Source organism: Anomaloglossus baeobatrachus, chromosome 2 (assembly GCF_048569485.1).
Source record: "Anomaloglossus baeobatrachus isolate aAnoBae1 chromosome 2, aAnoBae1.hap1, whole genome shotgun sequence".
In the NCBI taxonomy this organism is placed as follows: domain Eukaryota; kingdom Metazoa; phylum Chordata; class Amphibia; order Anura; family Aromobatidae; genus Anomaloglossus; species Anomaloglossus baeobatrachus.
In genome coordinates, this window is record NC_134354.1 from 421,089,182 (window position 1) to 421,117,081 (window position 27,900).

General features: G+C 47.1%; 3 pseudogenes; all 3 read right to left on the bottom strand.

The window, feature by feature from the left end:
• Nucleotides 1-1,145: 1,145 nt before the first annotated feature.
• On the bottom strand, nt 1,146-1,324 carry LOC142292658 (U2 spliceosomal RNA; annotated as a pseudogene).
• A 6,517-nt stretch (nt 1,325-7,841) lies between these two features.
• LOC142292564 (U2 spliceosomal RNA) lies at nt 7,842-8,056 on the bottom strand (annotated as a pseudogene).
• A 6,535-nt stretch (nt 8,057-14,591) lies between these two features.
• On the bottom strand, nt 14,592-14,792 carry LOC142293306 (U2 spliceosomal RNA; annotated as a pseudogene).
• Between the last annotated feature and the right edge of the window lie 13,108 nt (nt 14,793-27,900).

Genomic DNA, 27,900 nt, shown 5'->3' on the forward strand with positions numbered 1-27,900 from the left:
TTCATGATACAAAAAGACGGACAGGACAGGTTGCCTGACTTTCCGTCACTGCCACCCTTTGCCATCCTTACCCGTAGAAAGCCCTTTCATCATCCCCAAACCCTAATCTTTTCCCTTTCCTTCCCAGCCCCCAAACCCTGCCCTCTGTACCCTTCTCACCACCCACATCCCTTCTCCTGTCATCCCCCTACCACCCGGGAAAAAAACGGCTTGCCCCCTCCTTCCACTAGCCCACCATCCCACCCAAAGAACAAGTTGTGCTGTGCAGCTGGCTTTCTAGGCAGCAGCGCTATTGTGATGTCAGCGGGGGCATTGTGACAAGCCGCCAGTGTTCCGTCTCTTCATGTTGTGCACTGTTCAAACGGAAAATACATCAACAGGTAGACTACAGGAAAGCTTACTAACAAAGGTTAGAGAGGGGCTTTCTCAGAGGGCTTTTTACAGTTTGTCTATTCCCAATTAGCCGTTTAAGTATACTTAATGAAAGTAGTAATTCTTTCATAGGCCGCCCATTCTTAGTATTTGACGTTCCTTATATTGCGGTATCAGGCTTCGCAGCAGGTTGCTAAACATTCATCCCCCATGACTGTCCCCAATTGTGCTCAGAAGCTAAATGTCTATCATGACCTCTCTTTTAGAATGTCCAAGAGCAAGCAAACCTTTCCTCCAGGAGGGGGAGCCAACAGACCACTAAAGACATCATCATTGCTCAAAGAAAGCACCAAAAACCAATGCATGATAGGAATAAACAGGTAACTTTATTTGGAGTGGAAGCGGAGAGATAGCACCAGATGCCAATTCTAGATCTTCTCACACCTGTGGTCACTGCAGCAGCATCAGCAGCTGAATCCACTTTGTCCAAAAGGGATCTATTCCATTCAATTGCAAATGATCTAGATAAGACGGAGAACAAGATACTGCAGCACGGGACATAGCAGAGTTGGTCAAGTTGAGTGGTGATGAGTTTGCTATTTGGATGAATAAAGCAAGTAAAAAGTGTGAAAGATAAAAAACAAAAGGAGGAAGTGTGAAAAGTGAATGGGCCAAATTGAGGTGCATATGAAGTTGTATGCTTTCTTTCAATTCATTAATCGGGCTAATATGAATCAGGTGAATTGAGTTCTGCTTTTGGAAACTGGGTTAAGATGGGGTGCACCGGTCCTGGAGGTACTGCAATACCAGGTCAATGCGTGGAGTGGACAGAGCAAGCTCTTTTTCCATCTCCCTGTTCTAAAAATCCATTTAATATATGGTCCCCAGATAGGGGACGTATCCGATATTAAACTGATAAGAACAGATTTTTTTTTTTTTTTTTTAAAACCATTCAGGTTGCGTAATCATCCAGAATCAGAAGTGTCACCTCAGAGAGGTTTCACAACTTAACCGGATGCAACGTAAACTCATCCTCATGGCAATTTTATTTCAAAACAGTGATAAAAATGTGTATAACACACCCATAGCCGTAAATCAGTAACCAAAAGCAGAAAAGTATAAACCATTACACCCAGTGTTTCCATTTCAGAAATTTCCATTCACCCTCAGCATCCATACCTCTTTCACCATCCCATTTATAGCAGAAATACAGTTTGTCCAAAACCATCCTGACACAATCATTCACTTCAAGATTCTCATTCCTATATACATACAAATTCCTGGTATTCCACAGAACTTCCTTCACACATGCCAGAAACAACCAAAACACTCGTTCTTTCCTCGTGCTCAAGCTACACAGACCAAACATAACCATTTTAGCTGTTAAAGCTCTTACACCCGTCAACTCCCAACACAACTTACCCAAATTACTCCATACGTCCTTTGCATGTCCACAAGACCAGAAAACATGTTCCACATCCTCAGTATCCCCACATCCAGTCCTCGGGCACCTCTCTGAGGGTACCAATCCCCTCCTCTTCTGAACAGATCTTACCGGCAGCACACCATGCCAAGACATCCATAACAGATCTTTCTGTTTGTTAGAGATTTCATACTTTTTCAGTTTTTCCCATACTTCCTCATACTCAGCAGATTTCAAACCACTGATACCACATGCAAAACCGTCCACACACAACCTTTTTATCTCCTTTTTCTCCTTCATGAACTGACTCACAGTAAACTTCTCAAGTCTGAACTTCTTCACAAACAGCTCAACAAACAGGTACCACTCAGGACAAATGAAGGCAAAAGGTTTCCTCAGATCCTGCACAGTCCACTTCAGCCTTCCTAGCATAGAACCTGCTTGATACTTCAACATACAAGAGGCTTTAGTATCTTTAGAAAAAACCTCACAGAAAAAAGCCACATAGTTTATACCAATAAAAACCTCCAAGTTTGGAAAATCCAAACCACCATGCTTTTTCTTTTTCATCAATATCTCCCGTTTCGCCCTTTCCATGCCACATCCCCACAAAAACAAGAAAAGCACCCGATTTATCTTTTTCAAAGCCACAGTTGATGGAGGAAAAACCAAAGCAATATAAAGTATCATAGGCAAAATGATACTCTTCACAATCAAGATCTTCCCTGTAAAGGACAAATCCCTCAACCTCCAGAACTCCAATTTTTTAGCTAATTTACCCCCTAACTCCTCCCAACTTTCCTTACCTTTCAGCTCTTCATCAAAATCCATACCTAAGATCCTAACACTGGAACTGACACACTCCATCTGATCATCATGTAAAACAGGTGGCAGACCAAAACCTTTCATCTTACTTTTGGCCCAATTAATTTTAAAGGCAGAAGCCACACAAAACAAATTAACCAGAAGCTTGACTCTCGACACGTCACAGACATTCTCACAGAGAATACAAATGTCATCCATATAGCCTAAAGCTTTAACATGTTTTCCTCCACTACCCGGAACCAATAGACCTTTAACCACTTTATCCTTCCTAATAGATTGTAACAACGGCTCTATAGCACAAATAAACAAAATGGGTGACAGAGGGCACCCCTGCCAAACCCCAGAAAGTATCTCAAAGCTATCAGTAAAAAAGCCATTCACCTGAATCTTACTTCTAGCCCCTTCATAGAGCCCATACAATAAACTAACCAAATGCTCCGGAAAGCCCATTTTCCTCAACACACAAAACAAATACACATGCGCCACCCTATCAAATGCCTTCTCAAAATCAAGCACACATACAATCACCCCTTTCTTCCTCGCCATACAATCCCCAATCATATCTCTCACTAACATCACATTTTCATGAATCCTCCTCTTAGGAACCGCACACCCCTGATCCTCCATAATAACATGTGAGATTACCTCCCTCATGCGTTTGGCTAAAAGCTTGGCAAATATTTTATAATCCACATTCAGTAGCGTGATCGGACGCCAATTACCCACCACTCGCCTGTCACCTTTCTTAAACAGCAATACCACCATTCCTTGCTTCATACTGTCCGTCATCCTGCAACCAGAAAACAAACACTTCATAATAGACACCACATCCTTCCCAACAATATCCCAATACTTACTATAGAACTCCCAAGGGATCCCATCACCCCCTGGAGACTTGTTTTTAGCAGACCGAAAAATCACCTCCTTCACTTCATCCTCTGTAATGTCACTCAGCAAAAAAGGAAACTCAGATTCAGGTACAAAGTTGTCAATCACATTCAGAACCTCCTCATCCGCCCCCAGATCGCAGTCCTTCACTCCATACAGGGACTTATAATAGTCAGCCATTACACCGATCACATCCTTCCCATGCACCTCACTACCATTCTCATCCAACATTGCATTCATCTCTCTCCCACCCCCACACATCTTCTTAAAGAAGAAACTGGTACACTTCTCGTTCTTCTCTCTCACCTCAATTTTAGATCTCAGAATAATTTTCCTGCCCTCCTCCCCAAACCACTCTTTCATCTCACGTTTAGCTTTCTCCAGCTCATACTTTACATCCAGACCCAGAGATTTGCATTTATGCAGGTAGGAAATCCTCCTATTCTGCCACTTGTACAGATTTCTCCTCTTTCTGGCTTTCCTGTACCCAGCTTTCCTGAAAAACACACTGATTCTCACTTTCACCCAATCCCACCATAACAATAAATTTGGAAACCCTTTTTTCCTTGCAGCCCACCATGCATACTGCCTTACAAAATCCTTCTTCACCCTTTCATCCTGCAACAGACTGACATTCATTTTCCACACACCACGTCCATAAAACAAATTAGCAATTTCAAAACTCCCCACCAGACACTCATGATCAGAGAAAACAACCCTTTCTTGCGAATAATTAACACATTTTACCCCAGTGGAAGAAAAGAAAAAATAGTCCAAACGGGACTCGGTCTGACCATCATCTGCATGGTAGGTAAAGGGTCCTGGCTTGGAATCCACAGCGTCCTTTAACGAAAACTCTGAAATTAAACGATTCCATAAATTTCCGGTCACGTCCACCTTGGACTCGTATGAACCGGCTCTGCCCCTTTTGTCCAGGATGCAGTTTAAATCACCAACAACAAAAATAGGAATTTTACCATGCAGAAAAAAACGCAATTTCTCAAAAAGGGCGAGTCTCTGATTTTTATCAGCAGGGGCATAGATATTAATAAGCTTAAATTCCCACCCCCTATAACATAAAATAACACACACACATCTACCCTCTTCTACAATTACAGTTTGCTTTATCCTAATGTCCTTATTTTGAATCAAAACCCCCACCCCATCATTCTTATTTACAGCAGAAAATGACCACACCACCTCCCCAAAACCCCACGCACTCTTCTTAGGTTCCCTATTCAGCCCACATTCCTGCACACACACCACATCACAATTTTTTGAAGATAAGAAATCAAGCACACACGCACGCTTATATGACGACTGAAACACTCGCACATTCTGAGAGGCAATATTCAGTTGCAAAGCCATGCTGAAAAATTAAACAAAGGAAAAAAGCATCAAAACAGAAACCATTCAAGTCCCACTGGCAAAGTGGATAACATCTGCTAACCCTGCCACATCTTCATTAGATAGGAAGCATTGGCCTGGAGATATAGGGTCTTCAATGACCCCTGAAAGAGAAGTAGTGCTGGCATTGGAGTCTGGACTTAGAACCTCAAAGGGGTTTTGGGAGTAGAAATCAACTTTCTCCCGTGGCCCCGTCTTCAGCCTCTTCACTGGTCTCTTGTCTTTTCTCTTAGAGACCACCTTGTGGAAGCAGGCCACTAGCTCAGCAGGGGAATACTTGCTGTTACCTGCAGCGTCCTCGTCGGATGATGACATGGCGATTTCCCCAGGGGCAGACAGGTCAGCAGTACTGGTGTCCATGTCAGGGCTGCTCAGCTGGGGGAAGTCAGTGCTGATTGCAGCATTCCCCTGAGCAGCCTCTGGAGTCTCAGCCACCTCACATAGCACAGGTGCAGAATCAGCGGAGGCCTGCAGCACCTGCAAGTCACCAGTGACCTCCTGCAGAGCACTACACTCCCCAACAGACACAGGCTCAGCAATAGCAGGAGCAGGCGGAGGATGGGAATCCCCCACTGCAGCAGGCATTACAGGCTCCATTCCAATGCCTGCAGGTTTTTCAACAATTTTTGCAGGTTGAATGTTTGCACGGACATTAAATCTAGCCTGTTTCCTGTCAAAATTTCTCCTCTCCAGAACGTACTGATCCCCAAGGGTCGGGCAGGACTTACATGTATGATCCCCATCCCCACACAGGTCACATACAGGGGGGGAGGGGCAGTTGGCAGCCTCATGCCCCGCTTTCTTGCAGTTTCTGCAGGTAAGTCCCTGCTGGCAATTTTCTTTAATGTGTCCATATCGGAAACAACTCCGGCAAAAGGATGGTTGCCCAGGGTAATGGAGAAACCCCCTATTCCCACCAATTGAAAAATTGGCCGGGGGGTGCATGATACCTCCAACACCCTCTGGGTCAGGTCTAAAACGTACCCAAAATTTAATATTTCCATTGAATACATTAAAGACATTTCTCTGGGGAATGCCACCTTTCACAGAGGAGCAGTATCTTGCCAAAAAGGCCTTTACCATGGTGGTCTCAGTAAATGGATTATACATATGAACAGTCAGGGGTCTCTCCACTGCAGAAAATAAAGGAGTAACAGAAATGTACCTCATATACTCATGCTTATGGTGCCTCTGCAGGTCTTGGTAAAAATTCAGACAGTCTTCCTCATGGTAAAATGAAATTTCATACTGACCAGTAGATGGAAACTCCTGCATACAAAACACTTTATCCAGCTCAATGCCGCCCAGCTCCATGATCACGCTCTCCACTATATGTCCTAACTGTAGGGAATTCTTCTTCTCCACCGAGACAGTCAGACGAACCGTGTTCTTTATAGCTGCCATTACAAGAAATATGCCCAAGGCACACGATCGCAGTCTTCACAGCGTCGGAAGTCGCCTTCCACGTAAAAGCCCACAGGCCAGACCCAGCAAGATTTCCCTCACTGGATCTTAGCCAAAAGGCCGAGAAGCGATAACCAGAATTGGTTTGGGCCTCGAGTGGCACCCTGGCCTATGCCAGACACATCTTAGGGAGAGAGAGTGAGAGGGAGACAAACCCACGCCTACAGAAGACATTTTGTCACCCAAGCCAACCCTTGAAAAGGCTGCTTTGCAGAGCAAAAACAAGAAGAATGGTGCGTTTTGCAGCCGCCGCCCACTGCAATGAATCTGAATAACTCCTCCTTTTGGGCGCAAGCAACTCCCCTCCCCCTTGCAGTCTTTTCAATTCATGATACAAAAAGACGGACAGGACAGGTTGCCTGACTTTCCGTCACTGCCACCCTTTGCCATCCTTACCCGTGGAAAGCCCTTTCATCACCCCCAAACCCTAATCTTTTCCCTTTCCTTCCCAGCCCCCAAACCCTGCCCTCTGTACCCTTGTCACCACCCGCATCCCTTCTCCTGTCATCCCCCTACCACCCGGAAAAAAAAGAGCTTGCCCCCTCCTTACACTAGCCCACCATCCCACCCAAAGAGCAAGTTGTGCTGCGCAGCTTGTTTTCTAGGCAGCAGCGCTATTGTGATGTCAGCGGGGGCATTGTGACAAGCCGCCAGTGTTCCGTCTCTTCATGTTGTGCACAGTTCAAACGGAAAATACATCAACAGGCAGACTACAGAAAAGCTTACTAACAAAGGTTAGAGAGGGGCTTTCTCAGAGGGCTTTTTACAGTTTTTCTATTCCCAATTAGCCGTTTAAGTATACTTATTAAAAGTAGTAATTCTTTCATAGGCCGCCCTTTCTTAGTATTTGACGTTCCTTATATTGAGGTATGAGGCTTCGCAGCAGGTTGCAAATCATTCATCACCCATGACTGTCCCCAATTGTGCTCAGAAGCTAAATGTCTATCATGACCTCTCTTTTAGAATGTCCAAGAGCAAGCAAACTCTTCCTCCAGGAGGTGGAGCCAACAGACCACTAAAGACATCATCATTGCTCCAAGAAAACACCAAAACCAATGCATGATAGGAATAAACAGGTAACTTTATTTGGAGTGGAAGCGGAGAGATCGCACCAGATGCCAATTCTAGATCTTCTCACACCTGTGGTCACTGCAGCAGCAGCTGAATCCACTTTGTCCAAAGGGATCTATTCCATTCAATTGCAAATGATCTAGATAAGACGGAGAACAAGATACTCCAGCATGGGACATAGCAGATTTGGTCAAGTTGAGTGGTGATGAGTTTGCTATTTGGATGAATAAAGCAAATAAAAAGTGTGAAAGATAAAAAACAAAAGGATGAAGTGTGAAAAGTGAATGGGCCAAATTGAGGTGTATATGAAGTTGTATGCTTTCTTCCAATTCATTAATCGGGCTAATATGAATCAGGTGAATCGAGTTCTGCTTTTGGAAACTGGGTTAAGAAGGGGTGCACCGGTCCTGGAGGTACTGCAATACCAGGTCAATGCGTGGAGTGGACAGAGCAAGCTCTTTTTCCATCTCCCTGTTCTAAAAATCCATTTAATATATGGTCCCCAGATAGGGGACGTATCAGATATTAAACTGATAAGAACAGATTTTTTTTTTTTTTTTTTTTTTTTTTTTTTTAAAACCATTCAGGTTAGTTAAAAACAACAATATCAAGTTTACAACTTTGCTGTTTATCCAAACTCATCACAATGGTTATATTCTTTTTTTTTTTAATTTTCTAAAAAGTATTGCAGTACATATCCAAGGATAGGATCACAAAAAAAAACAGAAAATACTGAAAAACAGAGAATTTACCTCTTATTGATACTTCACCAAATAATGCCACTTTAAAACCTTCCATATGCCTTCAGCGTCCAATCCACCACCACCTCTACTCTTATCCCATTGGTAAATGACATAAAGTCTGGAAAGAATTAATCTTACACAGTCGTTAATAGGAACCACCTTCCTTTTAAAAAGTCCCAAATTTCTGACATCCCATAAGCTTTCCATCACACAAGCCATGATAAGCCACAAAATCCTCTCTTTAACACTCCCACATGCACCAATGCCAAACATAGCCACCCTCCAATTAATATGGTTCACACCAGCCAGCCCCTTACACAGGCCTCCTACACATTTCCACACACTATAGGCGTAATCACAGTCCCACATGACATGTCTCACGGTCTCATGTGCACCACATCCCTCCCGTGGACACACATCCGTTCTAATCAGGTCCCTTCTCTTCTGCACATCTCTCACAGGTAATATATCATGCAATGCCAACCACACAACATCCCTCTGCTTATTAGACATACCCGGTGTACTCAGTTTCTTCCATGCATCTGACACATCATTCCCTCTCAAATCATTAATATTACATTCTACCTCATTCGCTCTCATCCTTTTCATCACTCTCTTCGCTGCTCTGAACTCACTCATAGGTACAGCCAGCAAATCATTTTTTCTAATAAACCTCTCAATTATGTCGTACCAGACTGGACACTTGAACGACACAGGCACACGCGCATCCCTTTGTACCCAACACAAGCCATACAGCATCCAGCCCGCCATATACCTCACCATGTAGGCCCCTTTATTGTTCTTTCCCATTAGGATTACTACCGTCTTAATATAATGAAGACTAAGAAAGATTTCAATATTTGGAAAGTTTAAACCCCCATAATGACAGGCCTTGTATAAATGCTCTCTTTTTAATTTTTCCATTTTGCTCCCCCAAAAAAAGGTAAAAATCAGTTTCTCTACTCTCTTTATCTTTTTATATGGGGATGGGAAGGCCCCAGAGATATAAAGGAGAATCGGCAGCACCACGGCCTTAATAATCAAAACTTTACCATTCAATGTCAGATCACGCATTCTCCAGAAATTCAGTTTCCTCTCAATACGCAATCCACATTCTTCCCAACTCTCCGTACCTCTCAGATCATCATTAAACAACACACCCAGCACTTTGATTGGACCATCCACACTTGTCACTCCGTCCATCTTAACACTACTATCACCAAAACACTTAAAACAACATTTATTCCAGTTGACTTTAAAAGCAGACGCGCCACAGAAGAAATCCAACAACAGCTTTACTCTAGTCATAGACGCAATACTCTCACTCACTATCACTACATCATCCATATAGCCAAGCACCTTCACATTCTTACCGCCACTACCAGGTATTAACATCCCTCTTATCAGTTTCTCACGCCTGATCATACATAACAAAGGCTCAATCACACTGACAAATAAAACAGGGGACATTGGACACCCCTGACGGACACCTGACTTGATCTGTACTTTCCCACTCAAACATCCATTCACTAAGAATTCACTTGTCACACCACCATACAGACATCTCACACCATCCAGGAACTTCTTAGGAAAACCCATACTATTCAAGACCTCAAACATAAAAACATGCGACACCCTATCAAACGCTTTCTCAAAATCAAGAGCCAACAACATGCACTTCTGCTTTCTAGTCTTACAGTCACCAATAACATCCCTCAACAACAACAAGTTATCACTGATGCTCCTTCCAGGCACAGCACACACTTGATCATCCTTTACAACCTTCCCAAGCACTTCACGCATACGATTAGCTAATAGTTTACTGAAAACCTTATAATCAGAATTCAGAAGCGTAATAGGCCTCCAATTCCCCAATTTACTCTTTTCCCCCTTCTTATGGATAAGTACAACTACCCCTTCTTTCATAGAGTCACACAGCATACCAGTTTCCCACATATACTTACATATCTCCGTCAGATCCGTGCCCATACACTCCCATGCTTTCACATATAGTTCAATTGGCAAGCCATCCTTTCCAGGAGTTTTATTCTTTTGTGCACTAAACACAACCTTTCTCACTTCATCCAGAACCACCTCATCACACAAATCCTCACACTCATCCTTGCCTAGTCTACACTCCATGCTAGCCAACACTTCAGTCATTAAACCAGAATCAATCCACTTCTCTCCATACAGTCTGCTGTAAAAGGCTTTCACCTCGTCAATCACACTTTCACCAGTCACAGGAACATCATTCTCATCCACAATCACATCCATATCTACTTTCTTCCCATTCATTTTTTTAAAGAAATATCTGGTACATTTCTCATTCTTATCCAAATGTTCAACTTTCGTCCTATAGATAATTTCCTTACCCTTTTTCTCAATCAGACATTTCAGCTCATTTTTTGCCTCCACCAACGAATCACTGACATCAATCCCAGACCTACTACACTTTTGTAACCAATCAATCCGAGTATTCACATCTTTAAATTTATTACGATACATGGTAGCTTTTTTGTAGCCCCATTTCCTGAAAAAAGTTTTAATCTCCCCTTTAACCCAATCCCACCACTCTAACACACTTGCAAACCTGTTTTTGTAGTACCCCCATCTTCGGTACTCTACTTTAAACTCTTTCATCACTTTTGCATCCTCTAGCAATCTCACATTTAACTTCCATACAGCACCCCTCTTTACAAGTCCACCATCCCCTCTGAACACACCCTTCAAACATTCGTGGTCCGAAAAAGGAACCGCACACTGTTCAAACCTTACACACTCAATATTTTTAGAAAAAAACATACGGTCAATCCGTGATTCTATACCTCCTCTGTCCGCCTTGTACGTAGGTGGTAATGGATTGCCCAGCTTTACAACAGCGGCATCTGAGAAAGAAAAATCAGAAATTATATGTAACAGCTTTTTCCCGGTGACATCCATATTACCTTCCGTCGTACAATTAAAATCCCCAACAAAAATAGTAGGCATTTTTCGTGGCAAAAATAAACCAACTTTCTCTAACAGAGCTAAACGATCTTCCTTTCTCGTAGGACAATATACATTAACAATCCTAACTCGCCACCCTCTATAGTTAATAATTGCAATGCTACATCTCCCCACCTCCACTACTGTATAACTATCAAAAGAAAAGTCCTTGTTACCCAACAGAATCCCCACACCATCATTTTTATTTACAGACGAACCAGACCAAATGTGTTGTCCATGAGGCCAATCTTGATCCGTAGGAGCATCAAACAGTCCGCACTCCTGCAAACAAAAGATATCTGCACCTATTTTAGAAACATATTTGAGGATAGTAGCTCTTCTTCCTCTGGATTTAATTTGTCTCACATTCAAGGATAGGACATTACATGTAGTTTTGGGAGCCATGTTCTTACCAGTTTAACCAGGTAACCGTAAGCTGGCCATCTTCGCCTCAACCTTCTCCTTCTGGAGGCTGGCAGGGAGACACAAAGCAGTGAGTGTCTGCAACCTCCCCAAAAAAAACATCAACTCCAGGTGAAAAGCTAATGTCAGGGTAGACCCGATCACTCAAAGGGCTTGCACTTGCAGTACTGACAGTGCTCCACCCCTTGTCTGCAAGCTTTAATTTCTTAGCAGCCATAAACTCCCCCTCCTCCGATGACCTGACTGCAGCTGAAGCAGAAAAATCCCCCTGCCCAGCTGGACCAACATCTTTGCTCACCAGAGACTTTGTTGTACCCCATGACAGGGCAGGGGACTTGCTCAAATCCTCTTCGATTTCCCCCTCGCCACAGGCAGCAGAGTGACAAGGGAGATCAGCTTCCAGCTCGGAGACCTCCATTCCTTGATCAGGTGGACATGGAGAGACTGCAGGAGCTTTATCCAAATCCTGAGCAGTAGTAACAGGGAGAAGAACAGGGTCATTAACAGAAACAGCAACAGGGTGACTAGCAGCTGGTGCAGCCTTAACAGGAGCTACAGGGACCTCTGCGACCACCTGAGCGTATAGCCTGGTCTTAGTGCGGTTCCTGCAATCCCGATAGGCATGCCCGACTTCTCCACAAGCATTGCAAACAATGGGGTTGCTGCAATCCCTAGCCATGTGCCCCACCTGGTTACATTTCCTACAGGTTGCTTCATAAGGACACTTATCCTGAGTGTGACCAAAAACGTTACATTTCCGGCAAAAAAAAGGGGCATCTGGATAGAACAGGTAACCAGAGTCTTTCCCAATATGAAAAGTAGAGGGAGGGTGGCGGAGACCCCCAGGGCCCTGAGGGTCCACCCCAAAACGCACAAAATATTTATGCTTGCCTGTCCAGAGTCCCTCCTTGTTGGTAATTTTGTGTGAGTACTGAACATAGCTGCAATGCTTCATCAGGAAGTCTGTGATTTCTGCCACATTAACAAAAGGGTTGTGCATAAACACCACTAAAGGAACATCGCCCTTAGAATAAAGCAGGGTAAAGTCAAGTCCACTCAGCAAAGAGTTAGTAGTATTCATTAACAAGGACCGATAAAGATTCTGGCAAGCGCTAATATGGGAAAGGACAAGCATATACCGTCCACTGCGTCTGAACTCCTGAAGACAAACGATCTCATTCTTCTTCACATCCAGGATGTCATATAGAACTTTGTTCACCAAGTATTCCAGATGGAAATGCTGCAACTTTTCCTCTGCGACATCAATACGGAAACCAAAACGGACCCGGGTATCCCCGGTCCCAGCAAAACGGACAGTGACGCCCATCTTCAAAACACCTCCTGGATCACCAAGGGTTAAATGCCTCGCTCACTACCCCCAATAGCAGCATGTAGCCATTTAAGCTACAAGGCCAAGGGTAGCAATTGAGGACCTCCTGCTAAGACATACGATCCTAGCCAAAAGGCGTCGCCTTCTCGTTTCCCGCTCACTACCCCCAATAGCAGCATGTAGCCATTTAAGCTACAAGGCCAAGGGTAGCAATTGGGAACCTTCTGGTAAGACACTTGATCTTAGCCAAAAGGCCGAGAAGCGATAACCAGAATTGGTTTGGGCCTCGAGTGGCACCCTGGCCTATGCCAGACACATCTTAGGGAGAGAGAGTGAGAGGGAGACAAACCCACGCCTACAGAAGACATTTTGTCACCCAAGCCAACCCTTGAAAAGGCTGCTTTGCAGAGCAAAAACAAGAAGAATGGTGCGTTTTGCAGCCGCCGCCCACTGCAATGAATCTGAATAACTCCTCCTTTTGGGTGCAAGCAACTCCCCTCCCCCTTGCAGTCTTTTCAATTCATGATACAAAAAGACGGACAGGACAGGTTGCCTGACTTTCCGTCACTGCCACCCTTTGCCATCCTTACCCGTGGAAAGCCCTTTCATCACCCCCAAACCCTAATCTTTTCCCTTTCCTTCCCAGCCCCCAAACCCTGCCCTCTGTACCCTTCTCACCACCCGCATCCCTTCTCCTGTCATCCCCCTACCACCCGGGAAAAAAAGAGCTTGCCCCCTCCTTCCACTAGCCCACCATCCCACCCAAAGAGCAAGTTGTGCTGCGCAGCTTGTTTTCTAGGCAGCAGCGCTATTGTGATGTCAGCGGGGGCATTGTGACAAGCCGCCAGTGTTCCGTCTCTTCATGTTGTGCACAGTTCAAACGGAAAATACATCAACAGGCAGACTACAGAAAAGCTTACTAACAAAGGTTAGAGAGGGGCTTTCTCAGAGGGCTTTTTACAGTTTTTCTATTCCCAATTAGCCGTTTAAGTATACTTATTAAAAGTAGTAATTCTTTCATAGGCCGCCCTTTCTTAGTATTTGACGTTCCTTATATTGAGGTATGAGGCTTCGCAGCAGGTTGCAAATCATTCATCACCCATGACTGTCCCCAATTGTGCTCAGAAGCTAAATGTCTATCATGACCTCTCTTTTAGAATGTCCAAGAGCAAGCAAACTCTTCCTCCAGGAGGGGGAGCCAACAGACCACTAAAGCCATCCTCATTGCTCCAAGAAAACACCAAAACCAATGCATGATAGGAATAAACAGGTAACTTTATTTGGAGTGGAAGCGGAGAGATCGCACCAGATGCCAATTCTAGATCTTCTCACACCTGTGGTCACTGCAGCAGCAGCTGAATCCACTTTGTCCAAAAGGGATCTATTCCATTCAATTGCAAATGATCTAGATAAGACGGAGAACAAGATACTCCAGCACGGGACATAGCAGATTTGGTCAAGTTGAGTGGTGATGAGTTTGCTATTTGGATGAATAAAGCAAATAAAAAGTGTGAAAGATAAAAAACAAAAGGATGAAGTGTGAAAAGTGAATGGGCCAAATTGAGGTGCATATGAAGTTGTATGCTTTCTTCCGATTCATTAATCGGGCTAATATGAATCAGGTGAATCGAGTTCTGCTTTTGGAAACTGGGTTAAGAAGGGGTGCACCGGTCCTGGAGGTACTGCAATACCAGGTCAATGCGTGGAGTGGACAGAGCAAGCTCTTTTTCCATCTCCCTGTTCTAAAAATCCATTTAATATATGGTCCCCAGATAGGGGACGTATCAGATATTAAACTGATAAGAACAGATTTTTTTATTTTTTTTTAAAACCATTCAGGTTAGTTAAAAACAACAATATCAAGTTTACAACTTTGTTGTTTATCCAAACTCATCACAATGGTTATATTCTTTTTTTTTTAATTTTCTAAAAAGTATTGCAGTACATATCCAAGGAAAGGATCACAAAAAAAAACAGAAAATACTGAAAAACAGAGAATGTACCTCTTATTGATACTTCACCAAATAATGCCACTTTAAAACCTTCCATATGCCTTCAGCGTCCAATCCACCACCCCCTCTACTCTTATCCCATTGGTAAATGACATAAAGTCTGGAAAGAATTAATCTCACACAGTCGTTAATAGGAACCACCTTCCTTTTAAAAAGTCCCAAATTTCTGACATCCCATAAGCTTTCCATCACACAAGCCATGATAAGCCACAAAATCCTCTCTTTAACACTCCCACATGCACCAATGCCAAACATAGCCACCCTCCAATTAATATGGTTCACACCAGCCAGCCCCTTACACAGGCCTCCTACACATTTCCACACACTATAGGCGTAATCACAGTCCCACATGACGTCTCACGGTCTCACGTGCACCACATCCCTCCCGTGGACACACATCCGTTCTAATCAGGTCCCTTCTCTTCTGCACATCTCTCACAGGTAATATATCATGCAATGCCAACCACACAACATCCCTCTGCTTATTAGACATACCCGGTGTACTCAGTTTCTTCCATGCATCTGACACATCATTCCCTCTCAAATCATTAATATTACATTCTACCTCATTCGCTCTCATCCTTTTCATCACTCTCTTCGCTGCTCTGAACTCACTCATAGGTACAGCCAGCAAATCATTTTTTCTAATAAACCTCTCAATTATGTCGTACCAGACTGGACACTTGAACGACACAGGCACACGCGCATCCCTTTTTACCCAACACAAGCCATACAGCATCCAGCCCGCCATATACCTCACCATGTAGGCCCCTTTATTGTTCTTTCCCATTAGGATTACTACCGTCTTAATATAATGAAGACTAAGAAAGATTTCAATATTTGGAAAGTTTAAACCCCCATAATGACAGGCCTTGTATAAATGCTCTCTTTTTAATTTTTCCATTTTGCTCCCCCCAAAAAAGGTAAAAATCAGTTTCTCTACTCTCTTTATCTTTTTATATGGGGATGGGAAGACCCCAGAGATATAAAGGAGAATCGGCAGCACCACGGCCTTAATAATCAAAACTTTACCATTCAATGTCAGATCACGCATTCTCCAGAAATTCAGTTTCCTCTCAATCCGCAATCCACATTCTTCCCAACTCTCCGTACCTCTCAGATCATCATTAAACAACACACCCAGCACTTTGATTGGACCATCCACACTTGTCACTCTGTCCATCTTAACACTACTATCACCAAAACACTTAAAACAACATTTATTCCAGTTGACTTTAAAAGCAGACGCGCCACAGAAGAAATCCAACAACAGCTTTACTCTAGTCATAGACGCAATACTCTCACTCACTATCACTACATCATCCATATAGCCAAGCACCTTCACATTCTTACCGCCACTACCAGGTATTAACATCCCTCTTATCAGTTTCTCACGCCTGATCATACATAACAAAGGCTCAATCACACTGACAAATAAAACAGGGGACATTGGAAACCCCTGACGGACCCCTGACTTGATCTGTACTGTCCCACTCAAACATCCATTCACTAAGAATTCACTTGTCACACCACCATACAGACATCTCACACCATCCAGGAACTTCTTAGGAAAACCCATACTAATCAAGACCTCAAACATAAAAACATGCGACACCCTATCAAACGCTTTCTCAAAATCAAGAGCCAACAACATGCACTTCTGCTTTCTAATCTTACAGTCACCAATAACATCCCTCAACAGCAACAAGTTATCACTGATGCTCCTTCCAGGCACAGCACACACTTGATCATCCTTTACAACCTTCCCAAGCACTTCACGCATACGATTAGCTAATAGTTTACTGAAAACCTTATAATCAGAATTCAGAAGCGTAATAGGCCTCCAATTTCCCCAATTTACTCTTTTCCCCCTTCTTATGGATAAGTACCACTACCCCTTCTTTCATAGAGTCACACAGCATACCAGTTTCCCACATATACTTACATATCTCCGTCAGATCCGTGCCCATACACTCCCATGCTTTCATATATAGTTCAATTGGCAAGCCATCCTTTCCAGGAGTTTTATTCTTTTGTGCACTAAACACAACCTTTCTCACTTCATCCAGAACCACCTCATCACACAAATCCTCACACTCATCCTTGCCTAGTCTACACTCCATGCTAGCCAACACTTCAGTCATTAGACCAGAATCAATCCACTTCTCTCCATACAGTCTGCTGTAAAAGGCTTTCACCTCGTCAATCACACTTTCACCAGTCACAGGAACATCATTCTCATCCACAATCACATCCATATCTACTTTCTTCCCATTCATTTTTTTAAAGAAATATCTGGTACATTTCTCATTCTTATCCAAATGTTCAACTTTCGTCCTATAGATAATTTCCTTACCCTTTTTCTCAATCAGACATTTCAACTCATTTTTTGCCTCCACCAACGAATCACTTACATCAATCCCAGACCTACTACACTTTTGTAACCAATCAATCCGAGTATTCACATCTTTAAATTTATTACGATACATGGTAGCTTTTTTGTAGCCCCATTTCCTGAAAAAAGTTTTAATCTCCCCTTTAACCCAATCCCACCACTCTAACACACTTGCAAACCTGTTTTTGTAGTACCCCCATCTTCGGTACTCTACTTTAAACTCTTTCATCACTTTTGCATCCTCTAGCAATCTCACATTTAACTTCCATACAGCACTGTTACGAGGGGGACCCGGGGAAGCGTGCCAAGATGGGGAATGGACAGCTTCCGCCGGTCAAGGTCCACTGTGCGGTGTAAGGGACCGCTGCTATGGTGGGTGAAGAGTGAGCGGGTTGCTGCTAGCGATCGTCTGGAATGTCACAGACGATCTATGTACACCGGTCTGCCCTAACCCGTGTGGGTTGTATGGCAGGGCTCACACGGCTCGGTGTACCTGTTGCACGGGGAAGCACAGAGGTGCCCACGCATGTGTGCCAGTGGAAGTCACGAGAATATGGCACGAGGGTAGCACAGAGGTGCCCACGCACGTGTGCTTTCAATAACCAGGTGAGTCCAGTGGAGACTCGAGGAGCTCACCTGGGACAGGAACACGGCCTGTAGAAGGAGCTACTGCCGGAGCAGCAAGGCAGGGATACGGCCTGCAAACCAGGTGCTGCCTAAGCAGCAAGGGCCAAGCCCACAGAGGAAGATAATGCCTGAGCAGTGGCGTGGCAGCACGCTGCCAGACATCCAAACATAGAAGGACGGTCGCGCGCCGCCATGATGGCAGGAGGAGCTTTTAAGGAGGTGTAGCTCCAGCTAAGGGCGGGCGCGAGGTGGAGATGACGGACTTGACCCAATCAGGATCCACGACATCCCAGCCTGGCCAGTCAGGATTCACCACGTCACCAGCCTTGTCATCAAGCCGTGTGACGTCAGTGGGCGAATCAGGATCCACCAAGCATAGCACATGCTCACCCTCCTGCCTCTGGGAAATAGAGGCGGGATCCTCGGTCTCACAATGTGTAGAGATAACGGGAGTCTCACTGCTTCCCTGAGCAGCAAACCTCTGCACATTGCGCAACCTCACAGACCTTCGAGGCTGCTGAGCAGGAGGAGCTGCGGCAGGAAAGGAATGGGAGACCGCCTCATTTCTTGCAACAGGAGTACCACTAGGTGTCACCCTTGTGCTGCCTCTCTGAGGAGGTTTCTCCTGCACTCTGCGCAGTCTGGCAGACCTTCGGCGCTGCTGAGCAGGAGCACTCGTGGCAGGCAAGGAGACTGTCTCATTCCTTGCCACAGGAGAGCCACGAGGTGTAACACAGCACCCCTCTTTACAAGTCCACCATCCCCTCTGAACACACCCTTCAAACATTCGTGGTCCGAAAAGGAACCGCACACTGTTCAAACCTTACACACTCAATATTTTTAGAAAAAAACATACGGTCAATCCGTGATTCTATACCTCCTCTGTCCGCCTTGTACGTAGGTGGTGGTGGATTGCCCAGCTTTACAACAGCGGCATCTGAGAAAGAAAAATCAGAAATTATATGTAACAGCTTTTTCCCGGTTACATCCATATTACCTTCCGTCGTACAATTAAAATCCCCAACAAAAATAGTAGGCATTTTTCCTGGCAAAAATAAACCAACTTTCTCTAACAGAGCTAAACGATCTTCTTTTCTCGTAGGACAATATACATTAACAATCCTAACCCGCCACCCTCTATAGTTAATAATTGCAATGATACATCTCCCCACCTCCACTACTGTATAACTATCAAAAGAAAAGTCCTTGTTACCCAACAGAATCCCCACACCATCATTTTTATTTACAGACGAACCAGACCAAATGTGTTGTCCATGAGGCCAATCTTGATCCGTAGGAGCATCAAACAGTCCGCACTCCTGCAAACAAAAGATATCTGCACCTATTTTAGAAACATATTTGAGGATAGTAGCTCTTCTTCCTCTGGATTTAATTTGTCTCACATTTAAGGATAGGACATTACATGTAGTTTTGGGAGCCATGTTCTTACCAGTTTAACCAGGTAACCGTAAGCTGGCCATCTTCGCCTCAACCTTCTCCTTCTGGAGGCTGGCAGGGAGACACAAAGCAGTGTGTTACGAACCTGCGCCGCCATAGCCGCAAGCAGCCTGCTGCGGTTCCTGTTGCGCCCAGGCACCGGCTGCCGTTCTTGGCCGTGCCTCGGGTCGTCCAGTTGGCTGTTCCTTCCACCACGTCTAAGTGTGGAGAGGCAGCTAGTGCGCATGCGTGCGCCGATTTACCCCAGCCAGAGTTGAAGCCGGGTGTTTTGCCTAGTGAGCATGCTCAGCCTGATTGTGTTATGTCTGAGACTAAGTCCTCAGTTCAGGCTACTGAGCATGCTCCCACAATTAACCCTAACAGCCTCTTTGCACAGGTACTTGGACTTCGTGCTGTGTCTAAGTGCTGGGATGTGCCTACTGAGCATGCTCAAACTGATAGTCTGCTTTCTGAGCCTGTTGCTCAGGCTACTGGGCATGCTCAGGCACTTAGTGCACCAGAGGCTAGGTCCGATAAGGACCTCACTGAGCATGTCCGTGAGGTGGCAGGCCCTAATAGGGCAGAGGTTGTCATGTGTCCTGATGACGTGGCAACTCCGGACTGACTCGCAGAGGCCCGCCCCTATGATCTGGCACCTCAGTATTGGTCGTCAGACGATGACTGGTGAAGTGTTTGGGGCGTGGCTGCCATGAGGTCATCAATGACGTGGCGGTTCCGGATAGGTTGCATGTGACGTCACTGATGACATGGCACTCTGCTATTGGACCTTGGTGGTTCCACCCTGGGTTTGGGGCGGACCCAGGTTATAAAAGGGGCTCGAGACAACATGGAGGTGCGCAGTCTTCACTTTTGCTCAGTCAGAGCACACCTCCATGTTAGAGCCTCATTGCGGCATAAGCCTATGTTAGGAAGCGGTAGGTAGGGTTAGGCGAACGGTGCCTGTCACGCCAAGATTCGTGGCTCGGCACATCAGGGTCAGGCGCCGTGCTTCCCTCCTGCCGTTCCAGTCTTGCTATAGCAGCCCAGTGGCGTTAACTGGGCTGCGGCTACTGTGCTTCCTGTTCGATTGTGCCCCCTACGCACACGGACAACGCACCTGCTGCGCCACCTGTCTGATTGTGCCTCCTACGCACACGGACAACGCACCTGCTGCGCCACCTGTCCGATTGTGCCCCCTACGCACACGGACAACGCACCTGCTGTGCCACCTGTCCGGTTGTGCCCCCTACGCGCACGGACAGCGTACCCCAGGACCCCTGTGGAGTTAACAGGGTGTCCCTTATCCTCCTTGGCTTCCCGGTCAACGCTACTGGTGTACCCATCTGGCCTGACGTGTCCTACACACACGTAGCCAGTCGAGAGGTGGCCAGAAACGCTAATCGGAGGACCGCTCGGCCTGACGTGTCCTACACACGTGGCCGACAGGGCGCTTTCGTGGCGGTCTTCCGGTCAACGCTACCTGGTTACCACCTGGCCTGACGTGTTTCCTGCACACGTGGTTGGTGTAGTGCTAGGTGCACCACAACGCTAATCGGGTTGTCGTCCGGTCTGACGTGTCCCAACACACGTGACCGGTTCCCAGAGTTCCTGGGTTATCTCAGAGCCATCCAGCTCTATAGTCTCCGCCTAACCCTCAGGTGCCAGCAGCTCCTTTGTCATCTGGAGCACGGTGGGCCCCGACTGGCGATTAGGATATATACTCCCTGGTCCTAATCTGCCGGTCCCCCCGTAACAGTAAGACTGCGCCAGGGTCTGGCTGGCATGGCGGAGATGGAGAAGCTACGTCAGTTCATGCTGCAGCTTGATGCCAGAGTGAGGTCTCTGGAGAAGTCTGCTCTTGCTGCTGATATGGATGATGTGGTGGCTCAAGCGGCTGCAGTGGTGTCAGTCACCAAGCCTACTCCAACCCTCCCTCACCTCTCGCTGCCCAACAAGTTTACGGGGAACAGCAAGGCATGTAGGGGATTCGTGAACCAGTGCTCAGTCCATCTAGAGCTGTTGGCTGCACGGTTTCCTACAGAGAGGTCGAAGGTGGGGTTTATCATCTCCTTGCTCTCTGATAGAGCACTAGAGTGGGCTACACCATTGTGGGAGAGGAATGACCCCGTAGTACAGGACTCTAAGGAGTTTTTGGAGTCCTTGCGACAAGTGTTCCTGGGGCCTCAGGTCACTCACGACTCGGCCCTACAGCTACTGACTTTGGAGCAGGGGCGTACCTCCTCAAGTCAATATGCTGTGAGTTTCCGGACACTTGCTGCAGAACTGGGGTGGTCAGAGAGGACTCTCATTCCACTGTTCTGGAGGGGATTAGCCTCGCACGTGAAGGACGCATTAGCGTCGCGTGAGGTACCAACTACCCTTGAGGGCCTCATGACTCTGGCTACCCGCATTGACCTGCGGACCTCCGAACGTCAGCTGGAGCGCAGGTCAGAGGGTCGTTCAGCCACTGTAGTGGTCTCTCCTACTGCACCTCCCTTAGAGGACATCTCTGTCCCTATGGACATCTCTAGGGTTGGTGTTGCTAGGTCTTCGAGTCGCAAGGGCATTTCCTGTTTCGCTTGTGGGCAGTATGGTCATTATGCCAACCGTTGCCCAAAGCGTCAGGATAAGCGACCACGATTGGTGACCATAGCTGGAAGTAGACTGGACTCTGCGTCATCCATTAGGGTGACGTTTCCCGCGTCCATTTCCTTTAAGGGGTCAACATGGTCCACAAGGGCAGGTGTGGACACAGGTGCTGGGGATAGTTTCATCTCCTCCTCTTTTGCCCGGCGGCATGCCATCCCGCTGGTACAAATGCCAAGGCCAGTGAGAGTCCGTGTGGTGGATGGGTCCTTGTTGCCCAAGGTAATTCACCAGCGGACAGTGCCCATTACCCTTGCCATGTCATCTGGGCATACGGAGACCATTTCATTTCTGGTTCTCCCTAAGGGTGCAGATGATATTCTGCTGGGTATTCCTTGGTTGAAGCGGCATTCCCCACATATCGACTGGTCGTCTGGGGTGATTACGCGGTGGAGCGAGTCTTGTAGCTCCCACTGCATGTCTCCATCTTCCGCCCGTCGCTCAGTGGTATCTGTGGCGACTATAGACCATTCGAGTGGGAGGGCCGCTAGAGGGGGGGGTACTGTTACGAACCAGCGCCGCCATAGCCGCAAGCAGCCTTCTGCGGTTCCTGTTGCGCCCAGGCACCGGCTGCCGTTCTTGGCCGTGCCTCGGGTCGTCCAGTTGGCTGTTCCTTCCACCACGTCTAAGTGTGGAGAGGCAGCTAGTGCGCATGCGTGCGCCGATTTACCCCAGCCAGAGTTGAAGCCGGGTGTTTTGCCTAGTGAGCATGCTCAGCCTGATTGTGTTATGTCTGAGACTAAGTCCTCAGTTCAGGCTACTGAGCATGCTCCCACAATTAACCCTAACAGCCTCTTTGCACAGGTACTTGGACTTCGTGCTGTGTCTAAGTGCTGGGATGTGCCTACTGAGCATGCTCAAACTGATAGTCTGCTTTCTGAGCCTGTTGCTCAGGCTACTGGGCATGCTCAGGCACTTAGTGCACCAGAGGCTAGGTCCGATAAGGACCTCACTGAGCATGTCCGTGAGGTGGCAGGCCCTAATAGGGCAGAGGTTGTCATGTGTCCTGATGACGTGGCAACTCCGGACTGGCTCGCAGAGGCCCGCCCCTATGATCTGGCACCTCAGTATTGGTCGTCAGACGATGACTGGTGAAGTGTTTGGGGCGTGGCTGCCATGAGGTCATCAATGACGTGGCGGTTCCGGATAGGTTGCATGTGACGTCACTGATGACATGGCACTCTGCTATTGGACCTTGGTGGTTCCACCCTGGGTTTGGGGCGGACCCAGGTTATAAAAGGGGCTCGAGACAACATGGAGGTGCGCAGTCTTCACTTTTGCTCAGTCAGAGCACACCTCCATGTTAGAGCCTCATTGCGGCATAAGCCTATGTTAGGAAGCGGTAGGTAGGGTTAGGCGAACGGTGCCTGTCACGCCAAGATTCGTGGCTCGGCACATCAGGGTCAGGCGCCGTGCTTCCCTCCTGCCGTTCCAGTCTTGCTATAGCAGCCCAGTGGCGTTAACTGGGCTGCGGCTACTGTGCTTCCTGTTCGATTGTGCCCCCTACGCACACGGACAACGCACCTGCTGCGCCACCTGTCTGATTGTGCCTCCTACGCACACGGACAACGCACCTGCTGCGCCACCTGTCCGATTGTGCCCCCTACGCACACGGACAACGCACCTGCTGTGCCACCTGTCCGGTTGTGCCCCCTACGCGCACGGACAGCGTACCCCAGGACCCCTGTGGAGTTAACAGGGTGTCCCTTATCCTCCTTGGCTTCCCGGTCAACGCTACTGGTGTACCCATCTGGCCTGACGTGTCCTACACACACGTGGCCAGTCGAGAGGTGGCCAGAAACGCTAATCGGAGGACCGCTCGGCCTGACGTGTCCTACACACGTGGCCGACAGGGCGCTTTCGTGGCGGTCTTCCGGTCAACGCTACCTGGTTACCACCTGGCCTGACGTGTTTCCTGCACACGTGGTTGGTGTAGTGCTAGGTGCACCACAACGCTAATCGGGTTGTCGTCCGGTCTGACGTGTCCCAACACACGTGACCGGTTCCCAGAGTTCCTGGGTTATCTCAGAGCCATCCAGCTCTATAGTCTCCGCCTAACCCTCAGGTGCCAACAGCTCCTTTGTCATCTGGAGCACGGTGGGCCCCGACTGGCGATTAGGATATATACTCCCTGGTCCTAATCTGCCGGTCCCCCCGTAACACAGTGAGTGTCTGCAACCTCCCCAAAAAAATCATCAACTCCAGGTGAAAAGCTAATGTCAGGGTAGACCCGATCACTCAAAGGGCTTGCACTTGCAGTACTGACAGTGCTCCACCCCTTGTCTGCAAGCTTTAATTTCTTAGCAGCCATAAACTCCCCCTCCTCCGTTGACCTGACTGCAGCTGAAGCAGAAAAATCCCCCTGCCCAGCTGGACCAACATCTTTGCTCACCAGAGACTTTGTTGTACCCCATGACAGGGCAGGGGACTTGCTCAAATCCTCTTCGATTTCCCCCTCGCCACAGGCAGCAGAGTGACAAGGGAGATCAGCTTCCAGCTCGGAGACCTCCATTCCTTGATCAGGTGGACATGGAGAGACTGCAGGAGCTTTATCCAAATCCTGAGCAGTAGTAACAGGGAGAAGAACAGGGTCATTAACAGAAACAGCAACAGGGTGACTAGCAGCTGGTGCAGCCTTAACAGGAGCTACAGGGACCTCTGCGACCACCTGAGCGTATAGCCTGGTCTTAGTGCGGTTCCTGCAATCCCGATAGGCATGCCCGACTTCTCCACAAGCATTGCAAACAATGGGGTTGCTGCAATCCCTAGCCATGTGCCCCACCTGGTTACATTTCCTACAGGTTGCTTCATAAGGACACTTATCCTGAGTGTGACCAAAAACGTTACATTTCCGGCAAAAAAAAGGGGCATCTGGATAGAACAGGTAACCAGAGTCTTTCCCAATATGAAAAGTAGAGGGAGGGTGGCGGAGACCCCCAGGGCCCTGAGGGTCCACCCCAAAACGCACAAAATATTTATGCTTGCCTGTCCAGAGTCCCTCCTTGTTGGTAATTTTGTGTGAGTACTGAACATAGCTGCAATGCTTCATCAGGAAGTCTGTGATTTCTGCCACATTAACAAAAGGGTTGTGCATAAACACCACTAAAGGAACATCGCCCTTAGAATAAAGCAGGGTAAAGTCAAGTCCACTCAGCAAAGAGTTAGTAGTATTCATTAACAAGGACCGATAAAGATTCTGGCAAGCGCCAATATGGGAAAGGACAAGCACATACCGTCCACTGCGTCTGAACTCCTGAAGACAAACGATCTCATTCTTCTTCACATCCAGGATGTCATATAGAACTTTGTTCACCAAGTATTCCAGATGGAAATGCTGCAACTTTTCCTCTGCGACATCAATACGGAAACCAAAACGGACCCGGGTATCCCCGGTCCCAGCAAAACGGACAGTGACGCCCATCTTCAAAACACCTCCTGGATCACCAAGGGTTAAATGCCTCGCTCACTACCCCCAATAGCAGCATGTAGCCATTTAAGCTACAAGGCCAAGGGTAGCAATTGAGGACCTCCTGCTAAGACACACGATCCTAGCCAAAAGGCGTCGCCTTCTCGTTTCCCGCTCACTACCCCCAATAGCAGCATGTAGCCATTTAAGCTACAAGGCCAAGAGTAGCAATTGGGAACCTTCTGGTAAGACACTTGATCTAAGCCAAAAGGCCGAGAAGCGATAACCAGAATTGGTTTGGGCCTCGAGTGGCACCCTGGCCTATGCCAGACACATCTTAGGGAGAGAGAGTGAGAGGGAGACAAACCCACGCCTACAGAAGACATTTTGTCACCCAAGTCAACCCTTGAAAAGGCTGCTTTGCAGAGCAAAAACAAGAAGAATGGTGCGTTTTGCAGCCGCCGCCCACTGCAATGAATCTGAATAACTCCTCCTTTTGGGCGCAAGCAACTCCCCTCCCCCTTGCAGTCTTTTCAATTCATGATACAAAAAGACGGACAGGACAGGTTGCCTGACTTTCCGTCACTGCCACCCTTTGCCATCCTTACCCGTGGAAAGCCCTTTCATCACCCCCAAACCCTAATCTTTTCCCTTTCCTTCCCAGCCCCCAAACCCTGCCCTCTGTACCCTTCTCACCACCCGCATCCCTTCTCCTGTCATCCCCCTACCACCCGGGAAAAAAAGAGCTTGCCCCCTCCTTCCACTAGCCCACCATCCCACCCAAAGAGCAAGTTGTGCTGCGCAGCTTGTTTTCTAGGCAGCAGCGCTATTGTGATGTCAGCGGGGGCATTGTGACAAGCCGCCAGTGTTCCGTCTCTTCATGTTGTGCACAGTTCAAACGGAAAATACATCAACAGGCAGACTACAGAAAAGCTTACTAACAAAGGTTAGAGAGGGGCTTTCTCAGAGGGCTTTTTACAGTTTTTCTATTCCCAATTAGCCGTTTAAGTATACTTATTAAAAGTAGTAATTCTTTCATAGGCCGCCCTTTCTTAGTATTTGACGTTCCTTATATTGAGGTATGAGGCTTCGCAGCAGGTTGCAAATCATTCATCACCCATGACTGTCCCCAATTGTGCTCAGAAGCTAAATGTCTATCATGACCTCTCTTTTAGAATGTCCAAGAGCAAGCAAACTCTTCCTCCAGGAGGGGGAGCCAACAGACCACTAAAGCCATCCTCATTGCTCCAAGAAAACACCAAAACCAATGCATGATAGGAATAAACAGGTAACTTTATTTGGAGTGGAAGCGGAGAGATCGCACCAGATGCCAATTCTAGATCTTCTCACACCTGTGGTCACTGCAGCAGCAGCTGAATCCACTTTGTCCAAAAGGGATCTATTCCATTCAATTGCAAATGATCTAGATAAGACGGAGAACAAGATACTGCAGCACGGGACTTAGGGTACCTTCACACTTAGCGATGCAGCAGCGATCCGACCAGCGATCTGACCTGGTCAGGATCGCTGCTTCATCGCTACATTGTCGCTGGTGAGCTGTCAAACAGGCAGATCTCACCAGCGACCAGTGAACAGCCCCCAGCCAGCAGCGACGTGCAAGCGACGCTGCGCTTGCACGGAGCCGCCGTCTGGAAGCTGCGGAGACTGGTAACTAAGGTAAACATCGGGTATGGTTACCCGATGTTTACATTAGTTACCAGCGCACACCGCTTAGCTGTGTGTGCAAGGAGCAGGGAGCCGCGCACACTGAGCGCTGGCTCCTTGCTCTCCTAGCTGCTGTACACATCGGGTTAATTAACCCGATGTGTACAGCAGCTACATGTGCAGAGAGCCGGAGCCGGCAGCACAGGCAGCGTGAGAGCTGCGGAGGCTGGTAACTAAGGTAAATATCGGGTAACCACCTTGGTTACCCGATGTTTATCTTGGTTACAAGCTTACCTCAGCTGTCAGACGCCGGCTCCTGCTCCCTGCTCGCTTCATTTGTCGCTCTCTCGTTGTCACACACAGCGATCTGTGTGTCACAGCGGGAGAGCGCCTTTGAAGAAAACGAACCAGGGTTGTGTGTAACGAGCAGCGATCTCGCAGCAGGGGCCAGATCGCTGCTCAGTGTCACACACAGCGAGATCGCTAATGAGGTCACTGCTGCGTCACAAAAAGCGTGACTCAGCAGCGATCTCAGCAGTGAGCTCGCTGTGTGTGAAGCACCCCATAGCCGAGTTGGTCAGGTTGAGTGGTGATGAGTTTGCTATTTGGATGAATAAAGCAAGTAAAAAGTGTGAAAGATAAAAAGCAAAAGGAGGAAGTGTGAAAAGTGAATGGGCCAAATTGAGGTGCATATGAAGTTGTATGCTTTCTTCCGATTCATTAATCGGGCTAATATGAATCAGGTGAATTGAGTTCTGCTTTTGGAAACTGGGTTAAG